At 39.8% G+C, this 20,233-nt stretch overlaps 1 long non-coding RNA gene across 1 annotated transcript; it reads left to right on the top strand.

Annotated features, from left to right (window-relative positions):
* Positions 1-422: 422 nt before the first annotated feature.
* Positions 423-10,398, top strand: LOC116660236. The gene is made up of 4 exons (XR_004315652.1): positions 423-512; positions 8,448-8,515; positions 8,869-8,955; positions 10,031-10,398. It is a non-coding gene; the product is annotated as an uncharacterized LOC116660236 (long non-coding RNA).
* Positions 10,399-20,233: the final 9,835 nt, after the last annotated feature.

The raw sequence follows: 20,233 nt of genomic DNA on the forward strand, positions 1-20,233 counted from the left end.
ATAAACTCTGATGATAGGTGGTCAGAATCCCACCGCTTAGTGGACGCAGAAGGACAAAGACTTACCAACAAAAAACAGTCTTTGGAGGTACACAAGCGTGGATTTGAATCTAAGCTCTGCCATTTACCATCCCAACCAAACTGCCACACAGTAGAAGAAGAGAAAAATACCTACATCATTGGGCTCTTATGAGATTCAACAAGGTAAGTTACGCAAAGAGCTTGAACAGTCATTGATCCCCAGTAAACACTGGTTTTCCTTCTGCGTGTTCCATACCAAGCAAACAAACAAATCTTGGAATTTTCATAGAAAAAACTCTCAAAAAAAAAAGAAAAGACAAATAGCAGAACAGAACAAAATAAACAACAATAGCAATAAAAATAAGCTCTTCCTGGGTTTTTCAAATGAAACCCAAGAAAGAGCGAGAAGGAGAGAGTTTGCTCAGCTGTCGGAATGACAGTGACAGGCAGCGGGCGGGATCTCAAGCTGGAGAATGGCTCAGGATTTTAGGAGTAAGTATACAGATGACTATTTATTTTCCTTAAACAGTTTGTCTAATCTTAATAAAACATGGATAAAAGAAATAGCAGTGGTCCAGATTAGCAGGAAAACCTGAATTTCGCCTGTTTCTGTTCCAGTCAGAATCTTACTGGCCAACAGAATCCCAGCCTGGGTGAGGGGCTTTATCCGAGGATGCAGCTGTGTCTCTGAAAAGCTCGTCTTTTTAAGGATGGTCAGACCCACATTCTGAAGGGAGGACAGAAAAAGGGAAGATGATCAGCAAAGGGGTTCACATTTTTTAGCCCATTTTAGGGGTCAGACACCATCCAAACACTTGATTAATTTTTTTTTTCCCTATTTTGTAATCTGATTTTTTTTATTTGACAAAAGTATGGGCTTCTGTCCATCTTTCTTTCTTTTTTTTTCTTGTTCTTCTCTCTCTCTCTTTTTTTTTTCTTAATAGACTTTATTTTTTTTAGAGCAGTTTCAGGTTTACAGCAGAACGGAGCAGAAAATACAGAGTTCCCACATCGCCTTCCCCACCCACACATATATACCCTTCTACCCTCAACTTGATACATGTTTTAAATTAATTCTAATAAACATCGTGTGTGCAGTTGTGATACCACTTGATTTGGTAGATAAGCAAAATGACGCTCAGAGGAGTGAGTATGTTTTTTAGAGTGACTTAGCAAAACGATGTTTGGATTCTTCTTTAAGCCTTTTGAGGAGACATTTATTTCTACTCTAACCCTCTATTTAAATTATTTAAATACATTCATTATAGAAGTTATAAGATGGTAAACTTTTTTTTTTAATTGGCAGAAGAAGTCACTGAAGCTAGTGCTTCAATTAAGCCCTCAATTAAAAATTTTAAAAGTTCCCACCCCGTATCTCCCAGTGACTGACTGTCTGACCTTGGGAAATCTCCTATTCCCATATAACTGTGCCCTTATTCTTTTAAATGAAAATGTATCTTGAGTAAAGAACTGAAGTGATAGCATACTTTTAAGGAGATAATAGATGATATAGGGGTTTTTTTTTTTTCCGTTGCAGGAAGACCAGAACATTAAATATTTTTGAAAGTCAAAAAAGTGCCACTGTGACTTTCAATTATGTTCCATTTCCATGCTGCCTCCAAACTTCCTGATCCCAGCTGGGATGGTGATCAAAAATGCAAAAACATATGTAGAAAAGTTATTCTTGGGGAACATCTGACCGGAAGCAGGAAATGCAAGCTATCTCACGGGACTGCCTATTATCAAAATATACCCAGGCCAGCCCAGCAGAGGCGGGAGGAGTCTGTCACCCAGATAAAGAGACTCATGGAGAATTTCTAGTGTAGAGCCATGTGAAAGGAGAGCAGGGAGAAGTGTCCCTCATGTTCCTGTCCCTGGTCCACTGCTGTGTCCAGGTGTGGCCTTGGAAAGTCTCATTTAACCACTGCCAGCCTCACCAAACACATCTACAGAACAAATCTTAATAAGGGATAACTTCAAAGTACGTGTTCTTCAAAACACTTGTCCATAGGAAACGTCCTGTAATTATTCTCAACTGATAAATAGGAGATAACGTATGCCCAGAGCACTCTGCTAGAAAATTACCAAAGTAACTTACGCCATCCCTATGCATACACACACACCCACAAACTTTGCTAACTGAATTTAAAATTAAACATTTAATTGTTCCTGTAAGTCTTGAAAATATTTATTTGAGCTTTCCCACTAAAATTCAATTTCATGAAAACATGTATTTTAATTACATGGTGATTAAATTTCTTCCTTTTTTTTTTTTTTTGGTAAATAAGATCTTCAAGCATTCTAGCCAGGTATCCTGAACTCATCCATCATAAAATCAGTGGCACACAGCAGGCAACTGGAAAAAGGATATCTTTTAACCTCAGCTGGCATAAACTGTGTATTTATTTTTAAGAAGTGGAATATAAACAGACATGCTGAGAGCCAAGTGTTTTATGAATAAAAAAAAATTCCATACACACACACACACATAAAACTTTCCCCAATGGGCCACCGAGGATTTATGTGGATGTGAACTCTATTTACTGTTAGTATTAAGGAAATAGTGGCTTTTTAACAAGTTACTCATGCCTGGAAAAAATCCCAGTTTTGCAAGTTATCCAAGATTCTTTGCCAACTGTCCGTGGGAATCACTGGGATGGGAAAAGTTCAAATGTGTTTTAAAAGAACTTGCTTAATGGAAAATTAAAAAAAAAAAAAAAAGTCAAAGAAAACCAGCAACCCACTGTGCTAATCTTTTGGTTAAATAAGAATAAAGGATGGCCTGGTTGCTTTAGTTTTTGTTAGTATTATTTTAAGAAAAGGAAAAGAAAACTTTTTTAAATGTTCCATTTTTATGTTACCCATAAAGTCACATTTAGGACTGCATTTCAGTTATCCAGGGACATGATGACCTGCTGGCTTGGGTTAGCTTAAAACTGTCCCGAAATGGGGCAGGAGGACCCTCAGTCAATGCTGTCAAATTAAAAGCTTGACTTGACTCTTCATTATCTGCCATTTTCATAAAGCTCTTTTATGTTCTCGTCCAATCAAGCAGTGGTCTGGTTACGTTGTCGCTGTCAATTTTGAAACTACGAAGGACTAAAAAAAGCCAACATGAAAAGCTGAGGGATGTACAATTTTAAATTATAAGGACTCTTTTACATACAACTACAACAGCAAAATCCTAGAACCTGTTGGCTGACAGGCACCGTTCCAAGGGTTTTTATACCATCGCTCCTTTCAAGTGACACAACCACCTCATCAAATAGGCACCTTTTGATTGTTTGCTTTTTATTCTCCTTTTACAGTTGTGGAAACTGAGGCCCAGGGAGATTACATAAGTTCCATGCATCATGCAAATCCTCACGGGCAAAACTGGGATGGGAATGCAGGTGGGCGGGCTCGAGTTCTTGCCTTTAACCTCTTATGCTGCTTCTGAGAAAGTCTATTTCGTGAATTCTTTTACCAAGAGATTTTATTAGGCTATATCACAAATTAAAGTAGTTCTAATTTGATATGACAGGACCCACTTTTCATACAATAGGGAATGGGAAAATGAAAGCTCTGCTTTTCCATTTGTGATAAAACAGATGTGAAAGTTACCTTGTACCATCCACCCGAAGCCTCTTCTTGTTTCCCTCTTCAAAAGGACACTTGGGCAGAAGCATCAGATGTAGCCAGGCTTATATCTAGAGACAGATCTTATCTAAGCCAAACAAACAAATAAACAAAACCCCCTATTTTCCCCCAAAGTAAACCTAGATAGTTCACTGTCTAGAAAAGAAAGGTAATAAAAGGAATATTCAAAATATTTTCTATTTCAATGCCATTGTTGACAATTCTTACGAAAGCTGGTTCTTCTGGGGAGACGCTTCATTAAAAAGAATTTTTCACTGTCTTAATATTTATATTTTTAAAAAGGAATAGTTGATTATGTTCTGGAGAGCCTGCCCGTCATTTATTTTTAGCATTCATACCCTTATGGAAAAATAGTAAGTCAGGTTCTTTTTTTTTTTTTGTCTGCATTTATATTCCTTGATTTTTTTTCAGAATTTAATATCTAGGTGATTGCTTTTACTTGGCACTACTGGGAAACACTGCCAGCCCAGATCTAAATATTTTCACATACAACTACAACAACAAAATTGGGCTCTGCCGAGCTCCTTTGATTTATAGAGCTTCAAAAAATGGATTTCAGATGCGATTTTTGCCAAGTTGTAAACCAAGAAGTCTTAATTTAAATTTTTCCTGACAGGAACGCTAATTCTTCATCTGAGATAAAGTATTTCAGGATTTTCACACACATAAAATAAGGTCTCTAAATTGCATTCAAGCTGGTATTATTCGCACTATGGCTCTTTTAATACCTTGATAGGCAACATAAACGTACAATATTTTCACTGGGTAGAGTCCCATTGGAATGACTAGAAGAACGTTTATGCCACGAATGCTGGTTATAATTTTTGCGGTAAAAATACTAGTCAGCATTATTTTATATTAGAGCTGAGGATGTCACTTTAAGTTTATAAAAGAAAGTTGAACTTTCTAATTGATATCACAGAATTTTTTTTAAGGACCATACATTTCATGGAAGTAGGAGGCCCATACTTACAGTTTTAAAAGGTGAAATTAGCAATAATATCTACCGCAGTCACAGAATTTTATGTGTGTTGCTTGATTTCTTCTCACTATGCTATCAAAATACACCTGAGAAAGGTGGCATTTCAAGTCGAATAAGGAAGATTAAATTACTCAGTAAATCCTCTTGGACTGAAAGGCTATCATTGGGCAAAAAATAAAGTTAGATTCCTCCTTTACATCATTTACCAAAATAAACCCTGATATAGTAAAAATTAAATGAAGAAAAGAAAAGGCAAAAGAGGAGCAAATGAATGATTATTTTCATTTGATTGACATGCAAGCCTTTAATAACCAGTTACAGCTTTGGCAAGGGGGAGTGATTTTTAAGCAGGATACCAAAGGAACCATGATTGGTAAATACCATTACATCAGGGAAAGAAAAAAAAAGTTTCACATTGAAAGATCACTGTAAGCAGCATAAAGCAAAGAAAACCTGGGTGCAATATTCAAAATATTCGACTCATCAAAAGATAACATCCTTTATAAGTGAAATGATCTCACAATCAATAAGAAGATGACTAGCACCTTGATAGAAAATTAGGGCATTTGTCATCATAGATACAATTTTGCAGGTTAAAAAAATGTGAATTATAAGAATTTGTTACAGTTTTCACTTTTGAGAGTGGCATGCCTTAGCGCGGTGAGTGATAACTTGTGTCAGGTTGTATGGTATAAGAGATGCAGGCCCTCTGGAGGACAATATTCTTGAATTTAGAAATTTCACTTTTAGGCATTTATCCTATGGATAAAAGAAGCATGGATGCCCACCAAGAGCTAAGTTCAAGGACAAGAAATGCAATAATATTTATAATAGCAAACGTTTGAAAAAACTTCAATTTATAGACATACTCGATTATTTGAAGAAGACATCGACTCAGTGAAATATTTAAAAACAGACAAAGTACCACCTAAAAAGTATATTAAATGGCACGAAACGTTATCTGTGTTGTAATTGTTACGTTAAGTTAAAGACCTAGTCGCGAAGCAATATGAATAGCGTGATTACGTATTTCTGTATATCTGTGTGTATGTGAGGACGTAATCCCTCCTTCACACGCCAATTGATAGGACGAAGTTCTGTGTTGAATACTTTCCTCTCCTTTCCTTCACTTTTACATTTTCTGTTTCCTTCCTAGGATTATACATTGCCTTTTTTTTTTTTTAAGTTAAACGTAATTGTTTACTATTTTACAGAAATGAGTACCTAAACACTGTGAAAGTCCAATAGGTGTGAAAAGTTGTGATCACATATTTTGATCAAAATTCAAAAGAACAGTAAAGCCCTCCCGGGGGCTACACACTGATATTTTAATGTCCTCAGAGTACAGGTCTTTCATTTTATACCATAGGAATGACAGTTTGAGAGACATGCAGGTGAATGGCCGAGAGTCAACTCTCACGTCTCTTGTTTCTGAGCTCTGGGAAAATAGAAGCCAATGCTCTTCTTAACGGTGGAAGTGACACATTTATGAAAACCCAGGGCAACCATTAAATTATCAACTACACTTCTGTTGTGTTTTTCTTTAGAGGGTCACAGTATTATCTTAACCAAGGTTAGCTGGGATTTTTTTGTTTGTTTGTTTGTTTTGCCATTGTTGTTTCCTGGCGTTACATTGTTGGTGTGGGAAGTAATTTAAACTTTATGGTCCATTTGAAGCAAGATTATTTACATCTGCGTGGCAATACCTGTGTGCCTGCATGTAATTTATACTTCACTATTATTACTTCTCAAATTCCTCCTTCTTGGTTGAATTTATTACCATTGTAAGCTTGCTGTTTTTCACTTTGGTTAGTCAGAAATTTGAAACTTTTTTTTTTTTTAAGTTTTCTAACTAGGGACTAACAACTGTTGTCTGTGTGTGTGTGTGTGTGTATGCTTGTTTTGTGCCTTTTTTCTTTTTTTTTTTTTTTGGTATGGCATTTAGCATTTTAGTGTTTGGAACTTAGCTTTTCTTAGGTGGGAAATGAAGAATCCACAGTGAGTATTGTGAGATTAGATGTGGTTTTCATGAATGTAATTCAATATTAGTTTATAAAATTACACCAAAAATATTCTTGAGGATATCACAGGCAAAATATTCCTTTGAAAAAGTATAGTTTTAATCAATAAGGCAGCAGTATGTGTATAGTTCAGATTAGAGCTTCATTTCTTTAGTACAAATTGGAAGCCCATCATAGTGATTTAAATTCTGGACTCTTGAGTTCTAGAATTTTGGTTTAACATACTATAGAACAAGGAGAAACCTTCTATCAGCAGTTAAAACCTCATGCTTAAATAAAGTCACATCTCCAAACAGAAGACCATTAAAGATCCCCGGATGCTCCCCTTGAGAAAAAGGATGTCTGTGACAGAATGTTCCCTGAGGTCACTGCATTCTGTCTGAATGAGTCCTGACAAAACTGTGTGTCGTTTCCCGTGAGCTGGTGTGTGTAGCTATGAAAGACTCTTTCAAGTGCTATTCATCTTCAGTGTCTGTGATGATACAACGTGTTTGAAGAAAAATTTTAAATGAGCCTTTAAGTCTTTAGGGATGCACAGTATGACCAGAAAATTCACACTTCTCTCCTCCCCAAGTCATAAATTTCTGTCTCCATGTGGTGTCCTGGTGGAGGATGTGTGACCATTGATCAAGGATGGCTCGCTCCTTTCTTTCTTCTTTCTTTCTTTCTTCTTTCTTTCTTTCTTTCTTTCTTTCTTTCTTTCTTTCTTTCTTTCTTTCTTTCTTTCTTTCTCTCTTTCTCTCTTTCTCTCTTTCTCTCTTTCTTTCTTTCTTTCTTTCTTTTATGATGTATAGTCAGTTACATGTGTCAATTTCTGGTGTATAGCATAATGTTTCAGTCATATATACACATACATACATTCATTTTCATAGCTTTTTTATTATAAGTTACTACAAGATATCCCAATTTTTCCATAATTTTAGAAATTCCATGACCCTCTGTTACTCCAGGCCCTTCTCTTCTCTGCACTTGCCTAAGATTCCAGTTTCATCCAACGATGAATTTTCCATCTCCACTGCTCTCTCTCTTTTTTCGTTCATTAAAATAAAGAATAAGGGTAAACTATTCAAAAGGGGAAGTTGAGGGAAATCCTAATATTCAAAGAAATTGTGGGAGAACAACCAAACAGAATAAAAGGCTTATCCACTTCCTCTCATCTTAAATCTCTAAGGAAATAGGATAACTCAAAGGTCTAGTGATTCCTGTCTGAGGTCATCTTTCTTTCCAGTAGGAAGGAGAGGATGAGGTTAAGTGGCTTGCACAGAAAAAATGACCAAAAGTGGGGTACAGGTTGGGGCAGCAGTGAAACACCTCCTTCTGCAGAAATAATAACTGGCCCTGCTGTGTGGTTTTAAACAAAATTCATTCTGGAAGAAATCTTTCTTTTTTTGTACTTTTAAGTGGCACCTGATCCAGGTAAGAGAAGACCTCAATCTAAATAAGTTTTTTGACGGTGACACTAATCGTTGGCCTTTATTTTTTCATAAACTTACATGAAACTTGTGCCTTTATGTGTTTTGTTCCTATTGACAACTGAATCAGGCAAATTTTCTACCAAAAAAAAAAAAAGATGAAGAACAAAAATAGAATGCAGTCTTAAATAGTGAACATTTATCTTTTTGCTGTAGACATGTCGTTTCTTTTAAGATGTTACAGTGCACTTTATATAAACGCTCATGCTGTAGGTTGTAATCTTGGGCTCTGAATCAGGAAATTTCTTCCTCAGCCTAATTCAGACTCTCAACCACATTGGTCATTATTATCTTTTTTTTTTTTTTTTTAAAGCTGAACCATTGTTCCTGGCTACTTGCTGTTAGTTAAACTGGGCGATAACATATCCATAGGAGGAGTTCGTAAGTAAGATCATACAACATTCTGTTCTCTAGAATGAACATTTGATTATTTGGAGCTAGAGAGATTCCCAAAATAAATCCAGTGGGAGGGGAGAGGGTTGGAGAGGAGAAGCTATCAGTCTACAAATGCATTTGCAGGGCATTACGATTAAAATTGATATAATGTTCCATCTATCTCCTTGGCACCTGTTGAATTGTTGTACTTACCATTAGTACTCCATTTAATACCAGACGGCAGTTAATAAATTCTTCCTTCCTGTGCAGGAAATTGACTAAAAGACACAAAATTAGCTTTTAAATTTTAAAGAATTAAGATCTGGATGGCTGACTTCTTTTCCTTTTTTTTTTTCCAGCTACCTTGAGAATGAGCTCTGAACGCTGTTCTTTGCACAGCCAGCACCTGTGAGCTCCTCATTCCTTGGACTTTGCTTCGAAAAGAGGTAATGTCTGTGCTCTCCCAGATCTGCCCTGCAGCCGTTCTCAGGAAAAATCCGGGCTTGGGTAATTGTCTAGGCCTCAGGCCCCAGAGGCCAGAGAGGTCAGGCTTTTGTGTTGGGATGTTGCCTGGACTTCTGTAGATTCTTTGTCTGGAAAAAAGATAACGAGGGCTTCCTGCACCCACCACACTCCATCCTCAACTGGATGCACACCTTCCAAAAAAGGGGACATCTTTATGGCTTCCGTGGGGACGTTATATAGCTATTTTGAATCTAAGAAACAAAAAGGCACATTGTGCAAAAAATATAATGCAGCAAAGTCCCAATGTGAGAACAATGCATAGATTGAAGTATAAAAATCAAACCTCTTACTTATGGTGAAAAAGAATATGAAAACGAATATATGTACATTCATGTATGATGGAAGCACTGTGCTGTACACCAGAAATTGACAGAACATTGTAAACTGACTACACTTCAAGAAAAAAAATACACAAAAAAAAAATCGAACCTCTCAGTTGATAAAATTTTTTGAGACTTTTCAAAAAATCTATTTTGATATATAGTGGCTAACATTTGTAAATCTCAAACCCCCAGATTTATCCCTTCCCACCCCCATTCCTTGATAACCATAAGATTGTTTAATGTCTGCGAGTCTGTTTCTGTTTGTAGATGAATTCATAGTGGCTTTTTATTTTTTTTAAGATTCCACATATGAGTGATATCATATGGTATTTTTCTTTCTCTTTCTGGCTTACTTCACTTAGAATGACGATCTTTAGGTCCATCCACATTGCTGCAAATGGCATTCTTTTATTCTTTTTTATGTCGGTTGATAAAATTCTTATGCAGAACAACGTGTGAAACTTTATATAATAATAAGACCCACATAAACGTCTTGAATTGGTATGATGGACACTAAGAGGAAACACTGCTAGTATTTAGAAGAGCAATGTTAGGATGGCAGTGGGTTTTCATTGTTTGTTGTTGTTTAACAGTTTGTGTCTTCATTTGTTTATTATGTCTGTTTAGTTCATGAGAAAAGAGAAATATTTATTATTCTTATATGTCTTCACAGGAAGGTCTGAATTCTTTGTCTCTACGACCCCATCTTCCCTCAAAACCTTGGTAAAGAAAGCATCTGATTAGAAAAATCCAACAAAATTAATCATTTTTTTTCTCTGACATCAAGAGGTCTCGTAAGCTTCCCTGGTGTCCTGCAATGGTAGTGGAATCTACCAAAAAAAAAAAAAAAAAAAAAAAATTCCTGCACCTACTTTAGAACAGGAGAATTTATATCTTCCAAACAAGAATGACCCATTATCATCTGAGACACCCATAAATTGTGGAAGAACCACAGAAGAGAAGGGCAGGTGTTTTCTTTAAACCCTCCTCAAGGCAGCCTTCGCCCATCTGTTGAGTATTTGTGTGTTCGGCTTTTCAAAAAAAAATTCTCTATATAGAGAATAGATGTAGGATGGGGGTAAAAAAAAAAGAATAAAATTTAAAAGCTTTCCTTTTTTTTTTTTCATTTTAGTTTCCGCCATTTCTACTGTACAAGTCTTTTTTTTTTTTTTTTTAAGTCTTCTAGTATAATTGTTTTTATTTTCTTTGGGATTTTTTTTCTTGAGAAATTACTGATTGCTACTTCTACCACCCTTAGGAGATTTCCTTTGACATCATAGTGGTGCATATATAAGAAAATTAAATTTCTCTTTAGTAGTGGTGACACATTTTTCAAATATTTAAAGAATAATCCATTACTGTTAATTATCCAAAAATCCTTGCCTCTTTGCATTAAACGGTGCTCCAGCATGCAGTCATTATTACTATTTTTTAAAATGGAGGTACTGGGGATCATACCCAGGACCTCGTGCATGCTAAGCATGTGCTCTACCACTGAGTTATACTCTCCCCACCACCACAGGGGTCATTCTTTGTACCTTATTCTTTTGGTTTGGCTTTTGAATTTCATTTCTCCAAATTGACTCTTTTATAAAATAATGGGAAAAGCTGTTTTCTAAAGCTAGAACCACTTATCAAGTTTCCAGTGAGCCTAAACTTAAAAGAATGTTTTTGAAGTTTGAGAGATGCTTACCAAGGCATCCATGCTACTGGGCAGCATTTTCCAGGTAATTATTACTCGAGTGGGAGGGACATTGGTAGGGTAAAACCAGAGCTTTAAGAATGGGCCCCTGGGGGATGGTGCAAAGCTTTCTGCAGTTTGCACAAATGCTTTTGAGCACTGAGCCCTCAGTAGACTTTCTATCTGACTACTGAAGGCAAACTGAGTGTCCAAGATTGAACCATTGCCTTGAACTGGGCCCAGCTACAGCCAAGGAGTCATCAGATGCTACACATTTTGCCACCTAAAGAAAGTTCTGGTCTTGGGACTAAAGTGCCCATTGGACAAGATTCTAGATGTTTCCTCAGGCATGCACATAACTGCTCACGTGCAGCCATTACCAGGCTTTCCAACATGCCATGACTCCTTGCCCTGACTTGGACTCGGCTATTCAGCCATTCAAAACACATACTGAGTTCCCACATTATTCTAGGTACTGTATTAAATAATGTGCCTACCATGCTTCACAAAATTGATACACTTATTCTACCAAGAGATGATTAAAGAGTATCAGCTCTCTGCCTAGCGCTGTTATAAGAAGATATAAGAAAATCAAAAGGATTCCTCTGCCTTTGTGTACTTTCTTTTGCTTGAGGAAAAAAAAAAAAATTCACAGCCAAAACTCTCCTGAAGCAATGCAAGATAACATTCTTTTCTCCATTCTACACAACTTCTCTTCCTTTCCAGAAGTTAAAAAACGTTGTACTCAACCTCTGTGAAATTAAATGTTTCTAGGACGATGCAGAGAATGGAAATATCCTAGATCCGGAGGAAATCTCAAAACTTTCTCTTTGACACGAACACTGTTCTTCCTCATGCAGCTGAGAGAACCTCTCCTACTCTGGTTATTCTAAGTTTCCCTAAATGTTCAGACTCAACTGTAAACCAACATCTTTATAACCAATGATTGTGTTTTATTTTTAGAAGCATCTTTTTTTTTTTTTTTTTTTTTTTTTTTGTGGCTTCACCATGTTTTGGAGAAGTCATTGAAACTTGGATTAAGCTGAGTTTCTGGCCCAGAAAGAGGGCACCTCAGACAGCATGAGTTCCGTTCCATCAGATGGATATTGGATATTGTCGAAACAGGGGCAAGATTTGAGTGTTTCTGAAATGTTTTAGTCTGTCCTTTGATTCATTTTCTCCTTAGATTTTATATTATTTCTGAGCTTGTCCTGGACTTGTCACTGTCTCATCAGAACATATCTCGTACTTTTATCTCTGCATCTCACAAGAGGAAGTTTAATATTCTGCTCAATTTTTTCACATTTGGAAGTTGCGTTTTGTCCCGATCTACGATAAAACGCTGGGACATCCAACTGCCAGGGCCTCTTTCAATCAAAGCTTGTTGGAAAGCTTATTTCGTCTCATCCCTGTTTTCTTGGACACAGGGGACAGGAGCACTGGGAATGTTCTTCTGGCCGTCATGTCCACGGACGGGATATTTTGTTCTCTTGTGTTTAACCACTGCAACGCTGCCCTCATCCTTCCTGCGACTTGAAACAAATCTGAATCCAGAAAATATTGATTTCATCACTGCCGTGTTGTTGAAATCATAAAACTACACAACCAGAGTGCAGAAAGCCAAATTTTATAAACACCCTAACGCATGGCACATGACTAAGTGATAAATCTTGACACGTTTACCAAACAAAGTGAAAATCTTCATTTGTCTTCGGAAAGAGAAGCACTCCCATGTGTTCGGACATCTGTACAGTCAACATGTGGCAATTACTGTGCGAAAAATAGGATCACTGTGACTGCTGCTGCAAATTACGGCTACATTGATTAGTATCTTGCTCCCCCCTCAAACCCTTCGCTTCATCACAAATAAGGAGGCACACAATCTCAAGGCCTTTGAAGAGATTTTCCCCAAACCATTTTAAAATAGATTTGCTCCCAGCAGGCTCCCTTTACGCCATTACACAGTCTGTGCTTTTTGCTTAAGGATGTCGTGCGTATTTCTCACACACCGTTAGTGTATGTTTACTTAAGCACTAAAATTAAATACACATAATGAAGCCATCTGTGGCAAACAGAATTAATAAGTGGAATACCATATTGCTGTGAAGATGTGGAACTTGGCATTCCTCACGTGTTGCTGAGGAGTTTTGAATGAGGCCCAAGTTATTTTGGTGTCTGGGAATTGCATACTGAGGCTGGAAGCCTCCCCAAGAAGCTCATCTCATCAAATGTTTCCAATTCCTCGTATAAGACTTTTCGATCAGGAAACTGTAATGTGATACACACACGTTATGATGTTTGGGAAACTGATCAAAGGAGGATTATGAAATGCCAATTGCTACTCTGAAAACGACTTTTCTTAGCTTTCCATTCTGTTTTCCCTCCACGTTAACCAGAACTGGTTTTGGGTTGATTATTTTTCAAGATATAGATGAAGGGACATTCCCAGATGACGTCAAACTGACCCACTACATCTATCAGAATTTCCTGTGAAGGTAAAGAAATAGAGTAGGAGGCAATCACCCATGAGCCGCACCTGGCTTCTATATAAATATACGAGGGATTGATTATTTATGCCATTTCTGTCAAGCCCGTGTTTGTCTTTATTTCACAAGCAAATTTCAGATTATGCTGGAGATGCTACAAAGCCTGGCTAAGGCAGAGAAATGGAATTTAGCCTTTGAACCTGTTGCAGGGGGAAGTTAAACTGAATTTCAGATTCATTTCCTTCATGCCGCCCCTAGAAAAAAGAGGGCACGGGCTGAAAGGTATGCAGCAGTGAACCTGGCCTCAGAAAGGGAGGACGGCGCTGCCGAAGGAGGCACATCACGTAGAAGGCACTGGGTAAGCAAATGTGGGCTTACCCAGGGCTTTCTTCCTGCTGGCACAGCATGGCTGTCCTAGGAAGGTGGCTCTGCCAGAGGGTGTGGCTGGAGAGTCACTAGGATTACTCATCATTTTCATGCAAATTTCATTACCAAGCCAGCCTTTGATTGGTACAACAATGAATTCTGTAAATAACACGCAAGGGGGAAATCATGGGCCAACCAGTTTGGCCAGAACTTGGCACCCCCATTTTTCTGATCTCATAAGCAGGTAGCTTGAGTCTCAGCATCTCCTCGGGACAAGGCTTCCTATTCCGTTTTTCATATCTCTACCCTCCTTCAGACGCCTGAAGGAAAGCTCAACCCTCCGGCTCCCTTGCCTTCTCCACTCCAAGGACGAATTCCTGGGGACAAAACCGATGACACCAAATGAAAGGTGAGTCTCCCCTGGGAGCTGCCCTCTTCTCTTCCCACCGTTTGAAGTCTCTGCCCAGTTGAGACGGCTCCTGACAACATTTCCCAAGTTCTGTTGGATCTATGGGCCCTCACATTTCCTAAATGCTGTCAGTAGTGTTTCTCTGGAGACACTGACTTATGTGAAGAATTTAATGTCTTCACTTTTCTTAACCTATTGCTAAAAAATGGAAAGACAAAGAGTCAGGAACAGACCCTGAGGAACACTCACCCTGTGCCGCCCTGAGCCAGGTCCTCACACAGACGTCCCCATTTAACCCCTCAGCTTCCATGGGGAGAATGTGAAATTTACAGACGTTGAAACTGAGGCTCAGAGACAACCAGTGGGAGACCCTAAACTTGAATCTTATATTTGTGTGAATTCAAAGCTCTCTCTTTCCTTCAAACTGCTTCTTCTTCTTTTTCTTTTTTTTTTTTTTCCACTGGCTCTGCCTATATAGCTCATCACTGGAGAATCTTAACCAGCACAGTTAAAGCCTAATTATGTGGAAAATAGGCTGCAATATGACAAAATGCTCTAATGCCAGAAGTGATGTTGGCAATCAGAATACTGGGTGAGAGATCAGACTAGCTGACAAAGAGGTATATAAATCGACTCATAATTATTCTTTTCCATGACGTGCCTCATGTCCAATGACCTAAATGTAATAAACTCTATAAAGAGCTAAGTTCAGTGCTTGGCACCCAGAAGACACTTCCTTCCCTGTAGTTAGGGCCCCAATGTAGCACAGGGCTTCCAGTTAAATTTGAACTTCAGATAAACATATGAGTGACTTTGAGTATAAGTATGTCCCATGCAATCTTTGGGATATACTTGTTCTAAAATGTCATTCTTTTTCTTAAATCTCAAATTCAAATTTAATTGGGAATTTAGAATTTTGTTGGCAACGCTATTTGAGGGAGATGAATATTAAAGTCATGAGGCCTCAGATGGTAATCATATTCAATCTACAGAAGACAGATTCCTCTTTATAATACACATAACAGTACCTACTTCGTAAGTGGCCAGGAAGGCTACAGGTGACTGTGTGTAAAGCACTTAGTATAAGGTAGGGGTGGTGCAGAAAACGGAAATGTTTATCTCCCATTTGTATGAAGGTCTAAGGTCCCCTAGGACTGGCCCCAATGTGATACCCATAGGGAAGGGAAAGAAGAGCTAGCTGCTACTCCAAGTTGTCTCTGACCTGCGCTATCAACCTGACATGAATGTTTGTAGCAGCTCAGACCACAGCTCTTGAAAACAGAGAGCACGTGTGCATCGTGGTGGGCTCTGTTTTAGACGAGTGACATGTAACAAATCATTAATCCTCTCCATAACTCTATGAAGTTACCACCCTCAGTTTGAGAACCTGGAAATCTGAGGCACACAGTGGCCACATGACTGGCTGGGGGAGTCCCTCACTATACAGAACCAGGGCAGTCTGGGTCCAAGGCACGAGCTCTGGGGGCTTCCTGAGCGCCTGACTCTCTATTGGGTTCCATGGTAACCTGGTATCCGTTGCTTCCCACAGCATCTGAAGGGAAGAGGTACAAAAAACTAGATGGAGGGTGAGATTTTAGAACTGCCTGTAGATGGCAGATATGAGATCTTCCTTGTAAAGCCCTCTTCAGTGGTGGTCTGGGGATCTCTTTTCAGTTTGCTGCAGTGAACATCAGCTGTGCCAGGGAAAGCAGTCCATAGACCTGAAAGATGTGTGCCACAAAGGAGCCTGTGACACCCGGGCTGTGCAGTGCCTCGCACCAAACATCTGTGCTCACGTGGCTTCTAGCTTCTGAGAACATCCTCACGTAGTGAGGACGAGAGCATTTCCAGGTGGGCACTGACTGGCTCAGTAAGCCGGAACCGTCCCTGAGGCTTCACTGCAAAGGAGCAGTCACCCTCTGCCATGCCAACGATCAGCTGATTAACTGAGCGTCAGGGGTCTAGGGGGCCTCCTTGGACCCAAATGGATTTCAATTAGGCCTCTCCTTTATACTGTTAGAAAATAATGTTTATTTAAATACACCATTAAACAACCAGAACCACAAAAACATCAAATCAATACAGAGAGAGCAGTGGACGGACTTCGGAAGCACCATACACATACAGCGTCCTGGATTCATTTCCCAGGCAAAGCTCAGGCTCTACCTCAAGGTAGGGGGGTGATGTGTGATGCTTCCCCTGCAGTAGGACTCAAGGCAAGAGAGGAAGAATGGGGCTAAGGATGCAGGAAGGGCCTCCTCATGACCCTTCAACATACTTTACATTTCCCAATGGAAAGATCCCAAGATTTTGAGTTGGAGAAACTAAATTTGAGAAACAGGTTTGTGTAAGCTACCAGACAGGGGTTTCTTGACCGCATTGTTCTTTGACACGTATGGAGACCATCTTATTCATGTCTCCCCAAACTCTAAATTGCATCTGTCCCTAGGTCAACCCAAATCAAAAGAGGCTTGGTAATCAAATCACCCCAACTCTCTCTCCTCCCCAGGGAACTTTTGTCAACCATCGGCCCACATTGGGCATCTTGGAGGAAATAGTCCAGCGTTGCTCTTGCAAGGGGAGGCTGTTAGCAGGTTGCCTTGAACATCCTTCATGTACAGTGTCCCATATATGAGACCCTCAGGAGGAAATGCAGGTCTAAAATTAGTGCCAGTAATAGTTATGGGTCTCCAAAACACAGGTGATTCATTCTGGGGTACTAATAACTATAGATCCAAGAATATTTATCTTTTTACTTTGTCTTCTAGAAAACTGAGAACCAACTCGTGAATCTGTCCAGGGTATGAATTAGGGCCTCATGGCCAGTCTTGTTATTAGCGTCACTTTGCCACTGTATGTTTTTTTCCCCTTTGAGTTTCATTCATTTACTCTGTTATATTAAGTAGCCTTTACACTGGTCAAAATGCTACGTGGGAGAAGACATTAAGGGAAGGAAGAAAGGAAAGAGGGAAAGAAGACTAGAAGGAGGGTAACAAGGAAGGGAGGGAAGGAGGAGAGAGAACAGGTAACTTGAGATGATAATGGCTGTGAGAGTCTGATGCCAATTGTAGATTGCTATATAAACATGATGCATTTACACTATTAGTAGTAATAGTGCTATCTATTGATAGGATTGTTACTATTGCCATCAGTATTAGGATTCCTTTTTTACTCCGAAGGTGAGGAATGGTGGGAGGAAGAAGGAAGAAATGGTCATTAAGGCAGACCTGAGGCTAGCTGCCCTAGCCAGGTGAACAGGTGTTAAAAGGCTGGTTATATAACTGAGATGGGAGGCCAGGAGGGTCACCTGCTCAGGTCCCACAGCCAACCCTGGGGCTGGTGTTGCCTCCAGGTCTGTCCGCCTCCATGTGTGTGTTCTTTCCAGCACCCTCTGAGTACACTAAAGTACCTCAGGGCAAAGACTGTGTCCTGGTTGTGGCCTCTCGAGTGCCATTTGAAAGTCACCAAGTAGCAACCACAGAGTTGAAAGAGAAAGGTCTGGGAGAGGAACAGACAAGCGAGCAAAGCAATAAAGACTTGTGGATACTTTGCAGAAACTTTTGGTTACGGTTTGGACACATGCAATTTACAGAAAGCCACGAAGACATTCTGGATGCCTTGGCAGACCAGGAGTTCAGCAGTGGAGAGACGAGCTAGGTGAAAACATAGCTCTGATCTTCAGACTTGGGAGCTGTTCAGACATGGAAATAAAACAGTAATAATTGCTAATATTTACTATGGGCTTTCTAGTTGCCAGGGCCTGTACTAAACGTATCTATCTTTGTGAGGTAAGCATCCTTGTTTTTATTTTATGGATATATAAAATGAAAGCTTAGAGAAGTTGACTGGCTAAGGACCACTTTACTATGAAGCAGCAGACTTGGGAGGCTAACCCTTCTTAAAGAGGAACAGCCCTGGACATTTGCTAAAGGTGGCAAGGCAGATTTTATTCAGACTGCTGCAATAGGGGAGATAGCATCCCGTATAAACTGAGCTCAAGATCAACTAATACAAAGATGACCGACATTTTTTAGAGAAGAACAGAGAGGGCACAAAAAAGGGTATGAGGGTTTGAAAAGGAGGAAGCCAGTGAGGGACTCAGTGGAAAGTTACAGAAGCGGGGCAAGTGGAGAATTACTGAAGAAGGGTTGGCAAAGTGGGTTGGCACAATGCATATTTTGTAGTTTGGTAGCATAGAGTTTTCTCAAGCAAAAATTCAGCATGGGCCTTGGGGTCACCTTTAGGGGCATGGCCTCGTGCAGGTGGAAGCCACGGTGAAGTCTGGCCAAGTCTTAGTCTTTTGTCCAGGAAAGTTCTCTAGGCTCCCTGGGAATCCTCAGTTCACATCCTGGCCTGGCTGACTTCAAAGACCTTGCCGTTCATCTTGATTCTGTATTATGGACAAAGGGACAATTAACAAACCATTAGACATTGATCAAGTGCTACATTAAGGCAATCCTGGATTGTAGGGGGGTGTCAGGTGGGTAATCATGGACGTGGAATCTAAAAAGATGCATAAGGAATGGCAAATGATTTAGTATGTGGCATGAGATCAGTTTGGGGTGATAGGCTACAACCAGGACACAAAGCTGCTTGAACGTCAAGCCAAGGCATATGGGTTTTCTCCTGCAGATCATGGGAGCTGTTGGTGAGCACTGAAGGTGGGAATAATGTGACCACATTTGCCTTTTGAAAGATCACTTTGTCATGGAGAGCTCTTTGGTATTATCCAGCCCTGGGAGCTGATTAAGATCTTGGCTTCAGCACAGACTGACTGTGTGATCGCGCATGAATCACTTAACCACAGACGCAACTGATTTCCCTTTAGAAGAGGGTGATCCTTCCTATGGTAAAGGACACTGTTGGTTCCCCCTGCATTCGTTGTACCTCTTCCCCACTGGGGGAAGCAGCCATCAGCTGAGTGGGATTGCCTCAAGGTTCAGTCCCATTCAAGTCTGAATTAGCCCAATACAATCACCATAATCTTGTCCACTTTGCCATGATTTTGATGGGTTCAGGGATGAGATACTGATCCAATCAGAATGAAGCCAAGGACACTGAAAATGGGGCAAGGATTCCTCTCTTCTTGTGGGTTGTACTGTGCATGGACGTGAATTCTGAAACTCTGCAGTCATTCTTCCATCAGTAGGGAAGCTGACCTGTGGTCAAAGCCCACGGACGGAGGAAGCAGAGTATAGACATTCGCCAAGGAAGGGAGGTAAGCTTGTGATCAACCTCTCTTCCCCATACCTGGGGACTTCCTAGTTGCACATTCCTCCTCCTGTTTAGAATAGGTTATTTTGATTTTTATCACTTGAGGCATAGATCATCAAACGTTATCTGCTTACCCACAGAGTTGTAGTAAGCACAGGAGTTTACATATTAAAGCAAGCAGAGGAAGAACTCAATACGCGTGTTTTGCCCTCAAATTGCATTACATCCCCATGGTGCCTTTCTGTAGTAGATTTCTCTTGTTGTTTCTTCCCATCAGAAATTCCATGATCTACCCTGCCGAAGCTTCCCTGATGTGTGTGCTATGTCTTCCGTAAGGCAGTCTCCAAAATCGATGAAGTTTAGTTAATTACGTCATCCAATGTGAGGTCACCATGTTGATCTGTGTCAAAATACCCTCCTAAAGTGTTGACTAAGATCTTGGCTTCAGCACAGATGGACTGTGTAATCTTGAATGAATCATTTGAGCACACACATAATTTACTCACCTGTAGGAGAGGGTGATTATTCCTATGGGAAAGGACACTGTCGGTCCTCCCAGCATTCATTGTACCTCATCCCTGCAACTGGCAAGGGCCACGAAGACCCTGCACTGCTTTTGGCGTCTTGGACAGTTGTACAGGTGAACGAGGCAAGCAGGATTCTGCCGGGAGAATCAGAACTGACCTCAGATGACTTGCCCGTGGATCCCACGTGTACTCT

The sequence above is a fragment of the Camelus ferus genome, chromosome 27, assembly GCF_009834535.1.
Source record: "Camelus ferus isolate YT-003-E chromosome 27, BCGSAC_Cfer_1.0, whole genome shotgun sequence".
In the NCBI taxonomy this organism is placed as follows: Eukaryota; Metazoa; Chordata; class Mammalia; order Artiodactyla; family Camelidae; genus Camelus; species Camelus ferus.